Genomic DNA, 21,319 nt, shown 5'->3' on the forward strand with positions numbered 1-21,319 from the left:
TGTTATGTGCTGTGACATTATGCACTGGGCAAGCACACAAGCCCCATTTGTAACATTTCAAAGCAAAGCCAGATGTTGGATGGCGTAGATAAAATAAGATTGCAGGTAAATTGGGAATCAGTAGTCATAAAGCTCCAACTTTTTGACTAGTTTACAAAAGCCCAGAGTGTTATTCTAAATACGAGCATAATTCAAATGTTATACTTTTATAAAGGATAGTTCTGGGCCAGGTGCTGGAATGTAAACAGAAAGTTCTTGAAAAGTAAATTGCTGAGGATGAATTCATCTCTTTACAACTTAGCAGGGAGAAACAAGTTTGAGGAGCAGAAACAAACACACACACCCAACAACAAAAATTCATGCATTACTGGCATATTTCAAGGGTCTGCATATGATAATAAAGCGTTTTCTTTGGGGGGGGGGGAATCTCTCCCCAAGAACTTTCAAATCTGAAATTCAGCAAAGGAATGAAGCGCAATGCATAAAGAAAGCTTTTTGAAAGCTTTGGGTGGAAGCCAATTCCTGGGGAAAAAATTAATTGTGTACAGAGACATGAAACAGTAATACTTCACACATGAAAGTTTATTCCTTCCTGCCAGATAAAACAAAAATGAAGCCAACTGAGTAACGGCTTCTAATTGGTTCACCCCATTTTTTCCCTATAGGTTAGAGAAACCAGTTGTAGAGAAGGAAAAGCTCACCTCCTCTATGTTTCCATTCCAAACATTCTGATATGTGGAGGAAATGATAGTGCTAATATTCAAGAGTCCCAATTTCAAAAGGAGCTTCTTCCCATATGGCATTAAAATGTTAGCACTATACATATAATGCCTAGCAGAAAGAAGTATTTTCCCCCCAGCGTTGGGCATAGGGACTGTTATCCTATTGTCTTATTTTAGGGTCTGCTAGATTTGGGAGGGAGGGAGATTTTGGAGTGATTCCTGAAATAGGGAGAAGGAGGGCTGTGCAAAAGAATTCACAAAATTTCAGGAAATGGGACTTCCTTCAGTGGCAGAATGGGACTTCCTTCCACCACCCCTTCTTCTCAGAGATACAAGCCTGGATCTCTCCCACTGCCAAAACCGTTGTCAGAATCACCAGCTTTTAACAATAAATTGGGAAAGGCAATTTGCTGCCTCTCAGTTTACGAGCCTCTCCTTTCCCCTGCAAACTGTTTTAGGGTTACACTACTGTCCTCCAAATCCTGCCCCCCATTTGCACCTGCAAAGGAAGCATGGCAATTTGCATTTAACCGCACTTGAATAGGTCTATACTGCCCCCGATGCAACAAGGGGATCCAGAGACATTTAGACCCAACTCTGCTTCTGAATGCATTCTTCTGGTGGGCAGGGGTGCCTGGTATCAATTTCACCTGTACCATCGGTACTATCCTTTTCTGGATAAGTTAGACTTGGCCACAGCTGTTCAGGTTGGATTGCTGTAATGCACTGTATTTAGGGCTGCTTTTGAAAGCAGCCTGCAGCCTTCTATTGGTTCAGAATGCTTTGGCCTGATTGTTATCTGGGGCTGGCAGGAGGGATCGTGTTATGTCAGTGTTATAGCAGCTTTACTGGCTACCAGTTTTCAGACTTTGGTGCAACTTTTCAGCTTTTTGGCTCTAGCTGCCTGGAACCAAGTAATCCCAGGACTTGCCTACTTGCATAAGAGACAGTTGGAGAACTCCCCTCTGTTTCTGAGGTCAATGTGCTGCCCCTCTGCTAATGACAGTTTGGCTGGCTGGAGATGTGAGAAAAGACTCTTTCCATTGGAGATCCCAGATGGTCTCCTGAGAAAGGTTCATCCGGCCCTTTCATGTCCAGTTTTTAATAAACACTTCACAGCTACCATTAGAAGTACAAAATGAAAGGGGCAGTTTGGTTCAGCTGCCTTTGTTGTTGTTTAGACCATTTTAAGGACTGTGGCTGCTTATTGTTTACTATATTTTAAATTTGATTTTATTGTTATTGGATGGCTATAGGAATCCCGCTAATAAATAAATCATAGATAAACTGAATCTGGTTGGGAAAATATCCTTCTGCAATGCTCCAGCGCACCTAGTAATGATATCACTTATGAATGAGCCCCCCAGGTAGACATTACAGGCAACCCCTCCAAGTGAGATGAATTAACAAATGCTCTGCTCCAAGTGACTCCGGGGCGGATGGAGCTAATGTGTTTCACCTGCGATTACTCAAAATAAATTCCATTTGGGATGCATGTTGGCAGAAATATACAGCTCTGCGTGTGCCACAGCTAATCCATCCTCAGTGTACACAAACCAGTTTCATTTTCTATGCTTACAATCTCTTGGAAAAGGAACCTGTTAGGGAAAGTCAAAAGCGCGGAAAGAAACTTTATATTCAGTAGCATTGCCAAAGCTGTGCTGCATTTTTACCAGAGTAAGCAGATTTAATAAACTACAGGATTAATTTAAACAGGCTTTGCAAAATTATAAAATGGTACTCTAGCTTTCTCTACTGTTCTATTCCCCCCCCCCCCCGGGCAAGGTCTAATTATCATTAAAATCTCTGTGTTGCATCCAGATAATAATCCTTATCTTGGCAATGTTTACTATCTTAATGGTGTTTTAAAATCTCCTAGGGTTTGGCACACGCTTATGGCATATACCACCGATAAATAAGCTTTTGCACGGCTAGTTCCTGTAATCCTTGCCTACCCTTGTTTCCACATTGCGCTAGAGATAGGCTGCAGTGACTATTACTGATTTTACAGGAGAAATTCCTTTCTACACCAGGCCCACCCAAGGTGGCTTCCAAAATGTACAACAGAATAAGCCAGAGCCCGCAAATCACAAGTTGAACAGTTAAGAACTACGAACCGCCAGCAACAGCAATGTAACAATAAAAACCAAAACACATCTTACCCTGGGGTGCTTCCAGACAGAGGCTTGATGTTATAAATGGGTTCTAGAGATATTGCAAACAGGTTATTGGCAACAGGCTTTCTTTTCTTAACATATTGGAATCAAATGTTTGGTGGTCTGATGGCAACGATGCCGTGTGAATGCTGTGAAAAATATGCTTGCAGGAGAAACACTCATCTGGAAGCATCTCACTAACATTTACTTATTATTATTTGTTAAATCTGTATACTGCCCTTCATCCCAGGGCAGTTCACAGCAAAGAAAAACACAAAATGCATAATAAAAACAAGAACAAAACAAACCCATAACCTCCCCCACCTCCCTCAAACACATTTAAAAGGACATACAATGTTAATCAGCCAAAGGCCTGGATGAAGAGGAATGTTTTCTCCTGGTGTCTAAATATATATAATGAAGGCGCCAGGCAAACCTCCCTGGGGAGAGCATTTCACATACGGGGAGCCACCACAGAAAACACCCATTCTTGTGCTGCTACCCTCTGGACCTCTCACAAAACAGGGCCTCAGATCACAAGGTCTGGGTTGGTTCACATGGGGAGCATAGCTGTCAACGTTTCTCTTTTTTTAAGGGAAATTCCCTTATTCCGAATAGGATTCCTCGCAAGAAAAGGGAAAAGTTGACAGCTATGATGGGGAGAGGTTGACCTGAGCCGTTTAAGGCTTTATAAGTCAAATCCAGAAGAGACCCTAACAGCCTTAACCGAGCACCGAGAAGGTATCTCTGGCCATATTTAAGCTTTAGAGCCCTTACACAACAAGAATCACATGAGAGGGCAGATACCGCTAGGCAGCCCAACCAGGGGTATAGCAAGGGGGGTACAGTAGGTGCGGTCCACCCTGGGTGTCCCCACTGAGGAAGGTGACAAAATGGTGGGTGGCATTCACCGCGGGGCCTGCAGCGTGCCCAAGTCACACATCTCTCCTGGGAGTGACACAGTGGCTTGAGCACCCGCAGGCACCGCGCTGCCCCAAACAGTCCGTCTGTTGCCTCCCCCTCAGCTGTAGGGCGCAGCCACTATTTAACATGAGCCCACCCAACCCTTTCCATTGCATCCCTGTCACCCAGTGCTGCTGTCCTTCATGTGCAGGAAGGCCTAGCACTCAGGAGTAGTATCTTGACGGATGGTCATCCCTAGATCAGAAGGATTCCCCTCTGACAGATAAACGACCAACCAGAACTGCTTTTGTATGTATATGTAATTTAATTTATTTTAGTTTGTTCTGAGATTTTAAACTCTGTAATTGGCGGTTTTATCCTCACACTGGTCATTGACTGCAATAATGAGACTTTATGGGCAGGAAGGCAAACGTCTGCAGCATGGAGTCTGCTGGGCTATGGTAATTTAGAGCTCTGCGAGATCAGGGCTCTAAATCCTGTGGCAACTCTACCTGACTATTGAGGTCAATGGGGACATGCCAGAGGAGGAGAGGCCAGTCAGTTCATCAGCATTCTATCCCTTGTCTTCTGAGCATGCTTAGTCCTCACAGGTCTGCTTTGGGAGTTTCTCAATGTTTTTTTTCAACCTTTTTTTGTACTTATGCAATAAATGGTGATTCTACTCCCCGTCCTGCACGAGCAGTGCCAGTTTGGCTTCATAAAAACTGAGCATGGAGTTCACTGTTGGTGCATATGATATTCCTGATTGGTGGTGGTGATGGAGCAAAGTTGATTTTGCTACTCCTTTTGGATCTACAGTAGACATTCGGGTTGCGAACGTGATCCATGTGGGATGCACGTTTGCAACCCACAGCGTTCGCAACCCACAACAGCACATCTGCGCGTGCACGGGTTGCGATTCGGCACTTCTGCGCATGCGCAACCACCAAAACCCGGAAGTAACCTGTTCTGGTACTTCCGGGTTTCGGCGTGTCCGTAACCCAAAAAAACGCAACTTGAAGCGTCTGTAACCCGAGGTATGACTGTATTTCCCTTTACGTGTACAGGACACAAGTAGGGCAACGTGTTTATTATTATTATTATTATTATTATTATTATTATTATTATTTGTTATTTATACCCCGCCCATCTGGCTGGGCTTTCCCAGCCACTCTGGGCGGCTTCCAAAAAAATATTAAAATGCTATAATACATCAAACATTAAAAGCTTCCCTAATGCAGTGTGCGAATAAGTACCTGTTTCTATTACCGGGTACTTCATGGATTTATTTGGATATTTTATTCCTGCCTTATGGACCTGGGTTCACAACAAAAGTTGTGTATATAGTATATTATTTTTACAACATATCCAGACTATTTATTTAGGTTGCCATCATAAGGACAAGTCTGTGAGAGTAAGCCCCATTGAACACAATAGGACTTTTTTCTGAGTAATCCTGCATTGGATTGCAGTTAGTTATAGAGTTTAGTGAGCTCTGTAAGACTATTCCAATGCAAGCAAGCATTGCAATTTTTGTAAATATGAAATGTGTGGAGAGAACACAACACAGGAAAGACTTGGGGGCTCCACCCTCATTTTAATCCCCGTTTTTAACCCCAACCCACTGTGCTGCTACTTGTTTTACAGCATCTGGGTTGCAGATATTTCCCCTCCGTGGATTTCTACAGTTGTTTTAAGGAAGCCGGCTAAAAACCATTTTGTTAGAGATATATATTCTTGGAAGAGATTTTTTGGGAAATAAAAGCGTCCTCTTGTGGATTTATAGGCCAGAGAAAAGCACATCTGAAAAAACGCTGGTGTTCTGATCATGCCTAAAAATAATGACAAGACTGCTTTTCTGCATTAATCTGTATAAGACTTGGGTCTGGAGTTTATGATAACCCTTGCCTGAGATTGGCTTTAATTCCTTTTAGGCAAAGTTCAACATTTACATGATCTCCTCCCTGCAACTGTGGTACTCTGGGAATACCTAGGAACTGTCCTGTTTTCACTCTGTGAACACTTTAAAAAGTACATGCTGGGATGAGGGAACAGAGCAGCTGCTTGCACACAGCTGCCCGGCCAGAGTGCAATGCTTTGAAAATGTCATTACACGCTAGAGATGGGGGTAAAATTCAATCCACTTCATATTTATTTTTTTAAAAAAAAAAATTATTGCATTTTTTCCAGATAGAAATAAACAGCTCAGAACAACAAAGAAAACAAGAAAAAGAAAGAAAGAAAAAAGACAGATTATTTCCAAAGCTTATTTCAATCCACCTACGGACTTCCCCACATCTCCCGCGCAGTGCATTCTCAACAATAAATTTGACAGCAAATTATAACCTTATTTCGTGTGTTTCTTTTGTACTTTCAAATGCATTTTAAGTTTAAATTACTTATTGTCCAAATTACTCAATAAACACATATATTATCCATTTTTAAACATTTAAACATTGGTTCTTTTATTATTAATATCTAATTTCATATATATTCCACTCTCGTTGCTGGGGCTATCCTTCCGAATCGTACGAACTCCTAATGTTCATATAACTTATAAATTTTTTGCAGATAGTCCTTAAATTTTTTCCAGTCCTCCTCCATTGCTTCTTCTCCCAGATCTCGGATCCTGACAGTCATCTCGGCCAGTTCCATGTAGTCCATCAGTTGCGTTTGCCACTCTTCCAGTGTGGGCAAATCTTGAGTCTTCCAGTGTTTAGCGATAAGAATTCTTGCTGCTGTAGTTGCATACATAAAAAACGTTCTATCCTTCTTTAACACCTTTTGGCCCACAATGCCCAAGAGGAAGGCCTCCGGTTTCTTGGGAAAGCCAGAATCTAGTACAAAAAGAGTTTTAGAACTGATTCAAGAATTTGGTCGGGTGGCAGGATTTAAATTGAATAAACAAAAAACTAAGGTTTTGGGGAAAAACTTGATGCCTTTAGAAACAGAGGGGTTTCAGAGGGAAACAGAGCTAACTGTGGTTAAAAAAGTGAAGTACCTGGGGGTAAACTTGACGTCTAAAAATTTGAATCTGTTTAAAGACAACTATGAAAAATGTTGGTTAGAAGTTAAGAAAGATCTAGAAACTTGGTCAAGATTGAAGCTTTCCTTGCTGGGCCGAATTGCAGCTGTAAAAATGAACGTTTTGCCAAAGATGTTGTTTTTATTTCAAACCTTGCAGATCGTGGACAGAGTGGAATGTTTTGGAAAGTGGCAGAAGGACATTTCAAAGTTTGTTTGGCAGGGCAAAAAGCCCCGAATTAAGTTTAAAATACTAACTGATGCAAAAGAAAGAGGGGGGTTTGCCCTGCCAGACTTAAGGTTATACTACGAAGCTGCAGCCTTCTGCTGGATGAAAGATTGGATTTTATTAGAGAACACAGATGTCCTAGATCTGGAAGGTTTTAATAACTCGTTAGGATGGCATGCGTATTTGTGGTACGGCAAGGTAAAAACACATGGAATGTTCAAAAGCCATATTGTCAGGAAAGCAATTTTCATGGTCTGGATGAAATACAAAGACTTATTTGAAAGTAAGACCCCGAGGTGGCTATCACCAATAGAGGCCAAGGCTCGGAAAAAACCCAATATGGAGGCTGGCTGGCCGAAATATTGGGAAATAATAGAAAACATTGGAGATAACTGGAGGTTGCAGAGCTATGAAAAACTAAAGGATAAGGTGCAAGATTGGTTTCATTATGCCCAAATTAATGAGGTTGTTAAGTTGGACAGAAAAATAGGATTCCAGGTGGAAAAATCGAAACTTGAGACAGAGTTGTTAGAACCAAAGACCAAGGTTTTATCGAGAATGTATAACTTGCTGCTTAAATGGAACACCCAGGATGAGACAGTTAAATCAGCCATGATAAAGTGGGCTCAAGACATTGGGTACAACATTATGTCTGAAGACTGGGAGAAGTTATGTACCACTGGTATTAAATTTACGGCATGTAATGCCCTGAAAGAAAACATTATGAAAATGATATACAGGTGGTACATGACCCCAGTCAAGCTTGCTAAGATATACCATTTGTCTGATAATAAATGTTGGAAGTGTAAGGAGGCTGAAGGGACATTCTTTCACCTTTGGTGGACTTGTCCAAGAGTGAAGGCCTTCTGGGAAATGATCTACAACGAGTTAAAAAAGGTGTTTAAGCAATCCACTTCATATTTAAAAGCAAATCTACCAAACTAGTACTTTCTATAATACCCAAATTGAAACACAGCCATCCTTTGATAGGCACACTTCTCCAGATTTTGCAACGCAGTTCTCCAGCCTCATAATGCGCACCGTATGCAAATACTAGGGTAAAGGACACATAAAAATGCATATATTCATGAAAATAATATCCAAGAATACATTACATTGGGGAAATCCTTTTGTTGTTGTTGTTGTTTAGTCGTTTAGTCGTGTCCGACTCTTCGTGACCCCATGGACCAGAGCATGCCAAGCACTTCTGTCTTCCACTGCCTCCCGCAGTTTGGTCAAACTCATGCTGGTAGCTTCGAGAACACTGTCCAACCATCTCGTCCTCTGTCGTCCCCTTCTCCTTGTGCCCTCCATCTTTCCCAACATCAGAGTCTTTTCCAGGGAGTCTTCTCTTCTCATGACATGGCCAAAGTATTGGAGCCTCAGCTTCACGATCTGTCCTTCCAGTGAGCACTCAGGGCTGATTTCCTTAAGAATGGAAATCAGCCTCTTAAGGTTAAATCATTTCCTTGAATCATTTCCTTAAATCATTTCCTCTTAAGGGAAATCCTTTGCCCCCCCCAAAAAAAGTATATTTGGCCAAATTCCATTCAAACATGCATATTTGGAGAAACTGGAGAAAGGCACTGGTGAATTTTCATGGGAACTTTTAAAAAATCGCAAACTGATGTGGAAATGTGGAGAACTGACATGTGGAAAACGGAAACGGAGAGAAACTGAAACTGAAATGGAGAGAAACTTCCCTTAGTGACCATCCAAGCCCTTTGAGAACCATACAACATAATTTAGTTTGTTTGCCCATTTCTACAAGTTGCATAAAGAAGAACCAGTTTCATTTCATCTCCCCCAGCCCCAGTGTTTATAAACTGGAGATTTCTCTGCCTATAAGAGTCACAACGAAATGTTTAGTCAATAAAATTTAGTGAAGGCAATGGTTGACCGGCAGCAAAATCCTGGAAATATTGACTATTGATCCAGCTGCACAGAGTCAGATTACTCAGGAAAACAACTCTTCAATTTTTCACTTCACTGAAGCTTCAGGACAGCCACTTTTAGGATCATTACCCCTTGTCTGTAAAATACAATGAATGTGTGCTAGTAGGTTTTGAACTCAGTGAACTTTGTGGGTTTGAAACGAATGCTCCAAAAACCAACCTTTGCTTTCCTCAAACTCATGCCCTTTAGCATTTTAGCAGAGCCTGTTTACAGCAGAATGGTATGATTTAGACGCGCTAGTGACACCATAAATCATCAAGATGCTGTCATGAGCTTATTAGAAAGTGCCTGGGCTGCCAATATCCGATGAAGAAAAATATAGATCACACGCATTTCCTTATTACGTGGGCAAATAAGCATTTTTTTCTGATTCAAGATGCCAGTGCAGAAAGCCAAAATCCAGTCCCTTAAAGTATGGAGCTCTGTGGCTGCAGGGGGTGGGGTATAAACATGTTTACACGGTACTCAGTTAATAGTTAGGTTAAAGAAGGAATGGATGGAAAGTGGTATAAGCAAAGGACGAAAGCGAATGATCCTGCATTGGTTCCATACCTCTGAATTTTTATTTAGCCTTCAATACATTTTGCTCATTTGTTTGTATATTTCTCTGAGACGGTAGGAATATGAAACAGGATATGAAAATCAAAGGTACATGCGCTTTCCTCTTAAACACAGATCACAACAGGGTCCAATGATTGGGATGTGAAAGTATTCAAAATTTATATCTGAAAAAAATGCAATTGTCATTCCCAGCTCAAGGGTTTAACTGAATTCTGCACACTTTACCAGAAACGAGTGCAGGAATCATTCCAGCCTCCTTGAATTGGGAAGCTGTGACACTATTCCTGAATAAATTCTTCCTTGACCCAAATATTTTCTCATTATCAGTCTTTGATGTCTCCTTTGAGGGGAAGATGTTCAAATAGGTGGTGGCAGCACAACCACAGAGATCTGTAAATGATATGGATAACTTAGGCTGTGCTGGGGGTCGCCAACATTTATTCATTTATTTATTTATTTATTTGACTTCATGTATGAACTGCTTCCCATAAAATTGGATTCCATTTACGAGCCGCTTTACTGCAAAAACAGCGAGAATAAAAACGATTCCACATGCAAAAACAATTTCAGGTGTAAAAGTAATCATAGGCCATGTCAAATCCAGCATTAGAAATGGCACCTGTCTGATGCGTAATGGGAAGGAGTTCCAAAGGCCCCCTGTACTCACCAAAACCTACATTTTTTCCCTGTTTTTAAAAATAAGTCCATTACACTGAGATATAACCATACTTCAATCTAGAGCGTCAAAATAATTTCTCCATACTGGATGTTGTGACTGAGACGGAAGGGGTATATGTCAATTGAGAACATAGAGAGTCAAATCCGTCTTTCGTCATTATTCCTCTTATCACCCTCCAATGGTGAGCTGAGCGTTCCATAAGTGCTATAATCCACATATATTGGGTCCAAGTTTCTGTGGTGGGAGAGAGTGTTTTCCCACCCCAATCAGAAGCAACTATTTGTCTCGCTGCTGCCATTGAGACCAACTCTTTATGCTAAACATTTGGATTGGTACCATTTTCCACTGACAGCAGGGCTCACATGGGATCGGGTACAAGACGTTGCCCCGAAACGACAGGTGACAACGACATACACCCTGCGAATGTGACCTTAATATGTAATGTGGAAGATTGCCCAAGTCTGTTTTGATGCCGTGTGGATGACTACATACATGTATTTGTCCTGGAAGTGAACACTTTATGCTTTTTAATTTTTTAAAAAACAATTCAATGAAGTGTGTAATAACCATTGCATGAAAAAGTATACATCATTTTTTTAAAAAAATGAAACAAAATCCCTTTTCCTTCACATATAAGAAGTTGGATAGAATTCCGGCTTCTCTCAGTTATGCAGCAATCTTTACAGTCCGGCGTAGCAAGATAAGAGTCCCTCACATTTCTGTCTACTGTCTTATGTCTGCGTTAGTGGGCTAAGACTGCCCTCTCTTGTACTAAAGAAGAGCAACAGTCAATGTGACATTTTCCGGCCTTATTTAAAAAGCTGTAGCAGTCCCACATATCCAAGAAATTTGATGATGGTAGAAAGCAAGGATGTATCAGCATTAAAGTCCAGTAGTGAAACTTTCCCTCTTGTATAAACAGTGAAGTTCGTTTACTATTTATTATAAAGCATCCTGTTTTGTACAACAAAGCTATGCAGAGAGAAATGCTTTTCTTAGTACTCATTGCCAGATTACTACTACTATTACTTTATATACTACTCACATGCCACAATGGCTTCTAAGGGGTTTACAAGCATAAAATCAATTATGAAATCCATTCATAATTAAAATATACAATGAAACAATTCTATACAATAAAACAACATTGAAAACACCCCTATTTAAAATATACAGTGGTACCTCAGGTTAAGTATTTAATTCATTCTGGAGATCTGTTCTTAACCTGAAACTGTTCTTAACCTGAAGCACCACTTTAGCTAATGGGGCCTCCCACTGCTGCCGCGCTGCCAGAGCACAATTTCTGTTCTCATCCTGAAGCAAAGGTCTTAACCTGAGGTAATATTTCTGGGTTAGCGGAATCTGTAACCTGAAGTGTATGTAACCTGAAGCGTCTTTAACCCGAGGTACCACTGTACAAGAAACCATGCTCATTAAAAAGCATAACCATTAAAACATGAAGCCATGAAGTTCAAGATCTGAAGAAACCTTGCCTAAAACAGGGGTGTATTCAAGAGCTGACAGAATGCCCATACAGATGGGGCCTGGTCACTGAACAACATAGTCCAGGCTCCAAACTGAGATGTGATGTTTTGCCTAAGCAATATCTGAATCATGTTTTAGCAAGACCGAATCTCCTTTGCATGCGTTCATTCATAAGCCCATTCCATTTCACTAATTTGTATTTAAAACAATAAAACAAAAAATATCACATGTAAATACATATCCTAGAACCTATTTCCTCACAAAATACTCATTTCTAAAACAGATTTTATCTAAAAGTATGCATTTTAAATGCACTTGTATGCATTTTTTTGAGCCAAGAGAATGTTTCATCATAAAATTCATAGATGTGTGAAAACTGAAGGATAATTGCATTCTGATTAACACATTAGATGAGGAGGGCAGGATGAACCAGGGCAGTTCATCTCAGAAGTCTATATCAAGAAGGAATTCCTCATGCCTTCCTATTTAGAAAAGGTCAGTGTAAACTATTATAACTCTTTCTGGACCTCAGGACTCTCCCTAACTAATTCACCCACTTTTGCCTCTGGCGCCACCAGGTGGTTGCCCAACAGGAAGTGCAGCCCTTCCACTGAAAAATGTCCTCCCACTTGTGCCAAATATGCACATTAATAAAATTTACAATAACGGGGGGGGGGGGCGGGACAATGCAATGAATGTGCAGGCTTTCGGGAAAGTGATGACTATAAAACATTAGTCTCAAGAAAAGCCAACCAAATGTCTTCACATTTGTCTTCTTTACACTCAAGTTATTACAGAGCCAACTCAAATAGGACCAAAAACTGCAAATCATTAATCCATAGCTGTCTGGAAGTCACTATTTATAGATTGCATTCTCCACTCATGCCTTTATGCTCAAATGGGTTTGCAGAAAAGTAAGCAGTCTACAATCATAATACACAACAGAAGTTATAATATCACTATAATGTGACACAAAGAATTCAACTATCAACAGCTCATTTAATACGCATCAAAAGGCTAGCACAGCACTTAAAATAGACAGATTAGTGACATTCAATAGGTAAAGGTAAAGAGACCCCTGACCATTAGGTCCAGTCGTGACCAACTCTGGGGTTGCGGTGCTCATCTCGCTTTATTGGCCAAGAGAGCCGGCGTACAGCTTCCAGGTCATGTGGCCAGCATGACTAAGCCACTTCTGGCGAACCAGAGCAGCGCATGGAAACGTTGTTTACCTTCCTGCCGGAGCGGTACCTATTTATCTATTTGCACTTTGACGTGCTTTCAAACTGCTAGGTTGGCAGGAGCTGGGACCGAGCAACGGGAGCTCACCCTGTTGCGGGGATTTGAACCGCCGACCTTCTGATCAGCAAGTCTTAGGCTCCGTGGTTTAACCCACAATGCCACATGTCTGTATGTAGTTCTAACTATTATATACATTTTGCAAGCAATTTCTCCTAAAATAATTCATTCTTCACCAATATATTAATTTCTATGTACACTTTTCGAAACTCTGTGCATTTTTGTAAACTTTGGTTTGAGAACTGCATTGCAAAATTCAGGTAAGTGTGAATTTCAAATGATTTTTGTTGTTGTTGTTCTAACATTGTTTCAGAAAGTGCACGTTTGATAGGTTTGGCTTTAAATGTTGAATTGAATCTAATTCCTCTCCCATCCCTTGTCAGAACCAGAACTTTACATTTTAGCAAAATTCAACCAAATATACAAATATAAGAGAATAATTGCTACACAATAATTAAATGCATTGCAAACAGGTAAATACAGAAGGTACTTTTCTGATATCAAACTGAAATATGAATCAGCTTATAATTAAGATTAATATTTATGAATTGCCTTCCATGTGTATGCCTCAAGGCAATGCACACATTACAAGAAAAACAGCACAGAAAACAACAGTAAATAAACTGAAAAATAATAATAGGAGACAGCCATGGAAGAGACATAGCCATCCAATGGGAAAGTTTGTTGTAACAAAAATGTCTTCAGTTGTTTCTGGAAAGCACAGATAGTGGGGACCTGTTGTATCTCAAGAGGGATGATATTCCACAGGCTGAGGCAGCCATACTAAAAGCCCTGCTCCAAGTTACTGTGGTGTGGGTTTCAGATTTCTGTATAACTTGCAGGTCTCTTGGGGGTCACAGTAGTATACTGGATATATACAGGATACGGTAGTCTCAAATAACCCAGTATCATACAATGAAAACAAAAGGTAGAAAACAAATGTTTCATACCCTATTAACAATACTCGACATAGCTGCGTCAAAAAAATTGATGCCGTTTTCAACGAGGTCATCTTTCTCAGTAACTGAAAATCCAAAGTTGCTGATTGCAAAATAGACCCAGGATGTACCGTATCCAGGCTTGTTTCTTTCAAAGCACATGAAAATATAATTATAAAATAGCTCTCATTATGGTCTCACAATGTTGTGTAGTGGTTAGAGTGCTGGACCAGGGCTGAAAGACCTGGGTTCAAATCTTGTTCCATGTGTGTAAGGAACAGGCCCAGTGTCAAGGGTCAGTCTTGTTGGGCATCTGCTGAGCACCAACTGGCTAGAACCTCCTGGGTGGTGGTGGTTGTTGTTTGGCATAAAGGACATAAAATCACTGAGGGAGGGGACCATGAAGAGTGCCTCACCCATGGGCCCTCCAAAACCTGGAGCTGACACAAGTAAGGAACAATAACACGAAGATTTGTTCAACTCTGTGCTGAGCTTTGTTCAATGTGACCCCTCCAAAACTAACCACTCGTGAAGATGACTTGCTCTCACAAAAGGATACAGTGGTTCACAATGTGAATATCTGTCCCTTTACTCTCCCCTTGACAAACACAACTCAGCTAATAGGTTTTCTCTGCGGCCAAGGACTCCCTTCAACAGCTCTGCTTGTTGCAATCAGACTCCCCCCCCCCCAATGCCAGGCAGTGAAGAAGTTGACTAGAAAAGATCTGGCTGAAGTGTTTACAGGCTGCTCAAGCGCAGCAGGAAATGACTTGTTTGACTTGAACAGTTGCCCTGAATCCGCTTGCCAAAACCCTACACGGCGAAGCGTGCATTACCTGCTTTAGCAGAGGTATGACTTAATGCCCCTGTTACTCAGTTTTATATCTGAGCTGCAGATAGGAGGAAAGAGACGTTGCTTTACAAGCAGAAAATGTGACTTGGAAAGAGTTGTGTGGCTGAAACATGATGGGCAGATGTTAACTCATTTGCTTCTTTGGAGCATCCGCACTCATATTGCCGGCCAGATGAAGAACTGCTTGCCTGAACATGTGCCGTGCACATGTTCCCTCTCCTTAATCCAGATCTGCAGATACAGAGCCCTAAAAAAAAGAAGAAAAAACTGTAATCACTCCCAAGGTGTTCAGGGAGAGAGTGGGCGCTTCCCAAGCAACTGATTGATGCTACAGCCCCTTGGGGAGGGGTGTGTGGAAATGTAATGTGCACTTTCTGTTCAATCGGCACGATGGGATACGTATAGTTTCAGTCCATTAGAAATCAGCTGGACTAAAAGCCACAATCAGATCCTCATTTTTTCCTCCTTAGCAAAAAATAACTAGCAATAACGGTTCTACGTCACCTTGAGTGCAAACTCATTCCGCTGCAGAATGTGTGCAAATGACTCGGCCTCTAAGATCACAATCTTACGCTCGTTTATGTGGAGTATTAAAATCAGTGGGGCTTGACTCCCATAAAAATACGCAGAGAACCTGGTTTAATTTTGCATAAAGTACCTTGTTAAGACAGTGGTTCCCAAACTATTTCCCAGAGGAAGAAGACAAAGCCTAATGGAAAGTGAGGATCCTGAAAAAGGTGCTATCTCCATTCCCCACCAGCCAAGACTGCTTCAAGTTGATTGAATGTGTCCTCATAGGGAATCCTCACAAATCCAAACTGAATTTGGGAGGAGGAGTGATCGATTCTTTATGCCCCGTTATCACTAAGTGACATGCATAAAATAAGAGATAATTTTAAGCAAATAAATAAAAGCGATAGGGGAGCCAAGTTCAAAACCTTTCAGAGCTAAAGCTCCAAGAGGTTTCACTTCCACATTTTGGTTGTCATTCACAATTCACCACCCCAAATGATGGTAGAACAGTGTGTCTGTTCTTCTTCCCTTTCTATTGAGTTTGAGTTAAAAAAAAAACAATTGCAAGGTTTTTGATTATAAAGGTTAATTATAAACAAACAAACCACCTCAGTTTCTAAGGTGCAGCACTGTAGAAATACATAAAAATAAATAAATAAATAAATGTCCAGTCGCACCTTAGAGACCAACTAAGTTTGTTCTTGGTATGAGCTATCGTGTGCATGCACACTTGTATCTGAAGAAGTGTGCATGCACACAAAAGCTCCTGCCAAGAACAAACTTAGTTGGTCTCTAAGGTGCGACTGGACAATTTTTTAATTATATATTTCTACTGCGTCAGATCAACACGGCTACCTACCTGAGTGCAGCACTGTGTTATTAACTGAGGCAAGCAATTAAGATGGTGCTAGATGGCAAGGTTTCGGGGAGAGAAAACCTGAAATTTAAGTCGCCCAGATCAATTCTTAAACACTGCTGTGGTATATGACTTTTACACACTAGAGGGCAGACTTGAGTCACATTATCGGTATTTCTACCTGCTCTGCAACTTATCATCAGCCTTATTTACCGTAACCACATCAATTCTTTATAAGAACCAACTCATACCACGTTAAGTCACAGTGGAACACGGTCTCACAAAGCAAGAACTGAAGAACAGATAGACTGGATATAAACTGAAATACCATCAAAAGTGCCTTTGCGGATGATGTACTAGAAGTACAAATGTGGAACTGTATGTTGGCAATACCCAACTCTGTTTCTCCACAGAGACTGTGCAACCCCCTGGCTTAGTGCCTGGATACAATGGTGGCCTAGATGTCAGGGGCAGATGACTGGACATGTGTTACTCCACCCCAAGAGGGCTAAACAGGTTGCCAACTTGCTACTGGGCCCGGTTCAAGGTCCTTGTGTTAATTTGCAAAGCCCTAAACAACTTGTGCCGAAAGTATCTGAAATTCTGTATTCTCTCATAGGAATCTTCCCTGGGTTCTGAGATCTTTGAGGGATGCCCTTCCCTCAGTGCTGCCACCCACACAGGCAAGCTTGGTGGGGACGCAGGGGGCTGCTCCCAGACTTTAGAAACTGCCTCCCAAGAGACGCTGGACTGGCTCCTTCCATGTCTTTCTGCCAAGAGGTGTTGACTTTCTTGTTCCAACAGGCTTTCGGGAACCGACTGCTTTGAATGAAAGGACTGGTGCTGTGTTGTTTTTATTGTAATTATCTGCATGTTTTTAATAGGTCATATATAGGTGTGCGGGTATTTACGTTTTAATTCTATTAATGTTTAATTGTTTTTAAAATATTTTTCCTGTTTTTAGCTGCTCTTGTTTTATCTGTAAGCTACCTTGAGTCCCTGGAAGGGAAGAAGGTGGGTATAACAACAACAACTTTAAAGACCAGCTGAACATTTACATACCATCTACTGTATTTTTCACTCTATAAGACGCACCAGACCACAAGACGCACCTAGTTTTTGGAGGAGGAAAACAAGGAAAAAAATATTCTGAATCTCAGAAGCCAGAACAGCAAGAGGGATCGCTGCGCAGTGAAAGCAGCAATCCCTCTTGCTGTTCTGGCTTCTGGGATAGAATCATAGAATCATAGAATCATAGAGTTGGAAGAGACCACAAGGGCCATCGAGTCCAACCCCCTGCCAAGCAGGAAACACCATCAGAGCACTCCTGACATATGGTTGTCAAGCCTCTGCTTAAAGACCTCCAAAGTAGGAGACTCCACCACACTCCTTGGCAGCAAATTCCACTGTCGAACAGCTCTTACTGTCAGGAAGTTCTTCCTAATGTTTAGGTGGAATCTTCTTTCTTGTAGTTTGGATCCATTGCTCCGTGTCCGCTTCTCCGGAGCAGCAGAAAACAACCTTTCTCCCTCCTCCATGTGACATCCTTTTATATATTTGAACATGGCTATCATATCACCCCTTAACCTCCTCTTCTCCAGGCTAAACATGCCCAGCTCCCTTAGCCATTCCTCATAAGGCATCGTTTCCAGGCCTTTGACCATTTTGGTTGCCCTCCTCTGGACACGTTCCAGTTTGTCAGTGTCCTTCTTGAATTGTGGTGCCCAGAACTGGACACAGTACTCCAGGTGTGGTCTGACCAGAGCAGAATACAGTGGCACTATTACTTCCCTTGATCTAGATGCTATACTCCTATTGATGCAGCCCAGAATTGCATTGGCTTTTTTAGCTGCCGCGTCACACTGTTGGCTCATGTCAAGTTTGTGGTCAACCAAGACTCCTAGATCCTTTTCACATGTACTGCTCTCAAGCCAGGTGTCACCCATCTTGTATTTGTGCCTCTCATTTTTTTTGCCCAAGTGCAATACTTTACATTTCTCCCTGTTAAAATTCATCTTGTTTATTTTTGCCCAGTTCTCTAATCTGTCAAGGTCGTTTTGAAGTGTGATCCTGTCCTCTGGGGTGTTAGCCACCCCTCCCAGTTTGGTGTCATCTGCAAATTTGATCAGGATAGCTGCGCAGCCTGCATTCGCTCCATAAGACGCACACACATTTCCCCTTACTTTTTAGGAGGGGAAAAGTGAGTCTTATAGAGCAAAAAATACGGTATATCACATCTGACAGGGAACTTCTGGTGATTCCCCGTGTCCTTGAGGTTTGCTTAGCCTTTCCTATGGACAGAGCCAGTGCTTTTTTCTGGGGGTACCTTTTCCCCCTCAAATGTTAAAATAGAAAATAAAAATAGAAAATAGAAATACTTTATTGTCACAGTACCACTTGTTTACAGTGAGATTAAACGACACCCCCCCCCCAATCTCTCAGTCCTTGTTACACTCTGTGAGCTGTCGAACGACCACCAATCCCGAACGTCAGCTGCAATGTTGCTGTCTTCCATTCAGCAGCCTCATGGCCCACAGGCAGAAACTGTTCTTTAACCTGTTGGTGTGGCTTATCATGCTTCTGTATCTCCTGCCCAAGGGCAGGAGATTGAAAAGGTGCTGGCCAGGGTGTGAGTCATCCCTGAGAATGTTCCTCGCTCTTCTGAGGCAACGGTCTCCTGCAACGACATCTAGCGGACTCAGGGGACAGCCCATGATATCATGTGCTGTCTTCACCACCCTCTGTAGGGACTTTCTGTCCATGGCTGTCAAACCAGCGTACCACACCGTAATACAGTTTCTATTGTGGACTGATAGAAGGAAATCATCAGTTGCTGTCTAACATTGTTCTTTCGCAAGATTCTAAGGAAATGAAATCCCTGTTTGGGTCTTCCTAACCAGGAAAGTCTGGCACTTAGTATAACAACCTCATGGTGACTGCTGGCACCTTTTTCTATATATATAAAAAAGCACTGGACAGAGCCTTTAGTGTTGTAGACATTGCCCTGTGAATCTCCCTACCACTAGGGGTTCAGCAGCACAGCAGAGGTTATGGAAGACTTTTGCCAGTTTTATTCTTAGATGTTTTATGCTACCTCGATATAACTTTATGGAAATGTGAGTTGTAAATAAATAAATCAACTGATTTGTTGCTTGTGATTATTGAGGTGCAGTCAATAAATATCTCAGCAGCATCCACAGCAATTTTCTTCAGCCACAAGGTGGCGCCAAGAATACAACAGATTCCATCAATGGTGGAGATTTTAATTGTGTGCCATAGCAGAAGATGCCCTTGGTTTTAGGTTTATTTACTTTATTCATAGGTGACCAGCAAAAAAATATTCAGAACAGAAGGCACCACCAGGCGTGAGTTGTAGGAACCAGTAAACTTTAAATGAATTATGAACATGCTCATTTATAACACAAGTTCGGTCCTTTCTCACTATAATTAGAGGATAAGATCATTAAAAAAAGACTAAGATTTCTAACATTCTAATCCAGTAAGAAAAAAATAGATAGAGCAAATGCACTAAAGTGCCATGTTTTTGAAGATATAAATGATTTCAGGGCAATGACACCACTCTATCTCAAAATTAGTTGGTCCGTAAATGAATATTAGTACGTCCGTAATTCACAAATGTATTAAAAACTCTGATTTCAATCCAACAATTTATAATTGTTTCATAATTGAAACTGGTTGCTTACAAGTTTATTTGTTATCCTGTATGACTGACATGGCTATGTAGCCCAACTCCACCATTTTGTACATGCTCAGTTGTTTTGTTTCCGCAACCTTTTACACATTCTGAAGGAAATGAAAAGTCCCATTTGCCATGCACGTGCAGAACAATTTTACTACAACTCTTTAGTTACGGGTATTTTTGTCACGAACACAACTTAATCTTCTTCTACTCTGCACCAGTCTGCAGTTGGTGGAAGAACGTGGATGAAGGTGGAAAAGAGCATGTAACACACTACATTCCCAAAATGCGCTTTGGCAACGTGCGTGTGCAAACATTTGAAGATCGTTTGAGCTTCTTCCAACAAGAGAACTTTTGTCTGAGTTTATACCGTTTGACTTGTAAGCTGGTGAACAAGTTACAAATCCATCCATCACTAGTTTAGAGTATAGAATCATACAACTGTAGAGTTGGAAGGGACCACGAGGGTCATCTAGTCCAACCCCCTGCAACGCAGGAATATTTTTGGCCAGTGTTTGTCTCGAACCCATGACCCTGAGATTAAGATTTTCAAATTCCAAACTTAAGTGCAATAAAGCACCACAGACACACTGGAACTTATATTTGTGCAACATATGCATAGGACTACACTGTCTAGGAGAAACTCAACCATGTTTGAAACAGGGCCATGTGCAAGATCATCTACTGCTGATTTATTTTATTGCAGTAGCTAAGAATTGGGCTGTTTTACAGTGACATATAAGGTGATGTAAGACTTTTATGCATTTTACCTGAAGCTGTTTCCTTCAGTCATGCACAGGGCATGTTATTCCCAAATCACCCACTAGGAGAAATAACAGGTGTGTTGTGGTAATGAATGGGCACATGCATTCCAGTTAATCACAGATCCATTATCTTAACATAGCCATCTGCCCTGCAGCAAGTTGCAGGCGTGTGTGTGTATGTGTGTGTGTGTTGTTTTTTTTCAAGGCAGGATTTCATACAGCAGCCTTTCCCAACCTGGTGTCTTCAAAAAGTCTTCTAGTCAACCTCAGCCAGTATAGCAAATGATAGAAAGCAGAAAATTCTACAAAAAAACCATTTTCCTCCCAAGAACCATTTGAACAAGAACAAGCAACATCCATATAGATGAACATTCCAAGGTTCATCTTTGTAAGACCAGGGCCTTTATGTGGCGATATCTCTCTTTGGGATGCACATCCAATGAGCATCAGGCAAGCACCTGCAGTCCTGTTATTTAGGCACCTGCTTAAAACTCATCTGTTCACACAGGCATTCCCAAATATTGTATTCATACAATATTTTGATTTGTCATGTGTATTATACTTTTTATGAATGCAATTTTATTGTTGTTTTTATGTTTTTCATTGCTCTTAATGTTTGTAGTATAGTTGTTGTTGTTTTTGCAAAAATGATAAATATAGAACCATGCTATTTCATGCAAA

General features: G+C 41.2%; 1 protein-coding gene across 2 annotated transcripts in view; it reads right to left on the reverse strand.

Annotated features, from left to right (window-relative positions):
* Positions 1-21,319, reverse strand: part of TRPA1 (transient receptor potential cation channel subfamily A member 1) — a 387,382-nt gene that overhangs the window by 262,097 nt on the left and 103,966 nt on the right. The window lies entirely within an intron of this gene.

This window comes from Podarcis vaucheri, assembly GCF_965113315.1.
Source record: "Podarcis vaucheri genome assembly, chromosome: 8".
NCBI lineage: Eukaryota > Metazoa > Chordata > Lepidosauria > Squamata > Lacertidae > Podarcis > Podarcis vaucheri.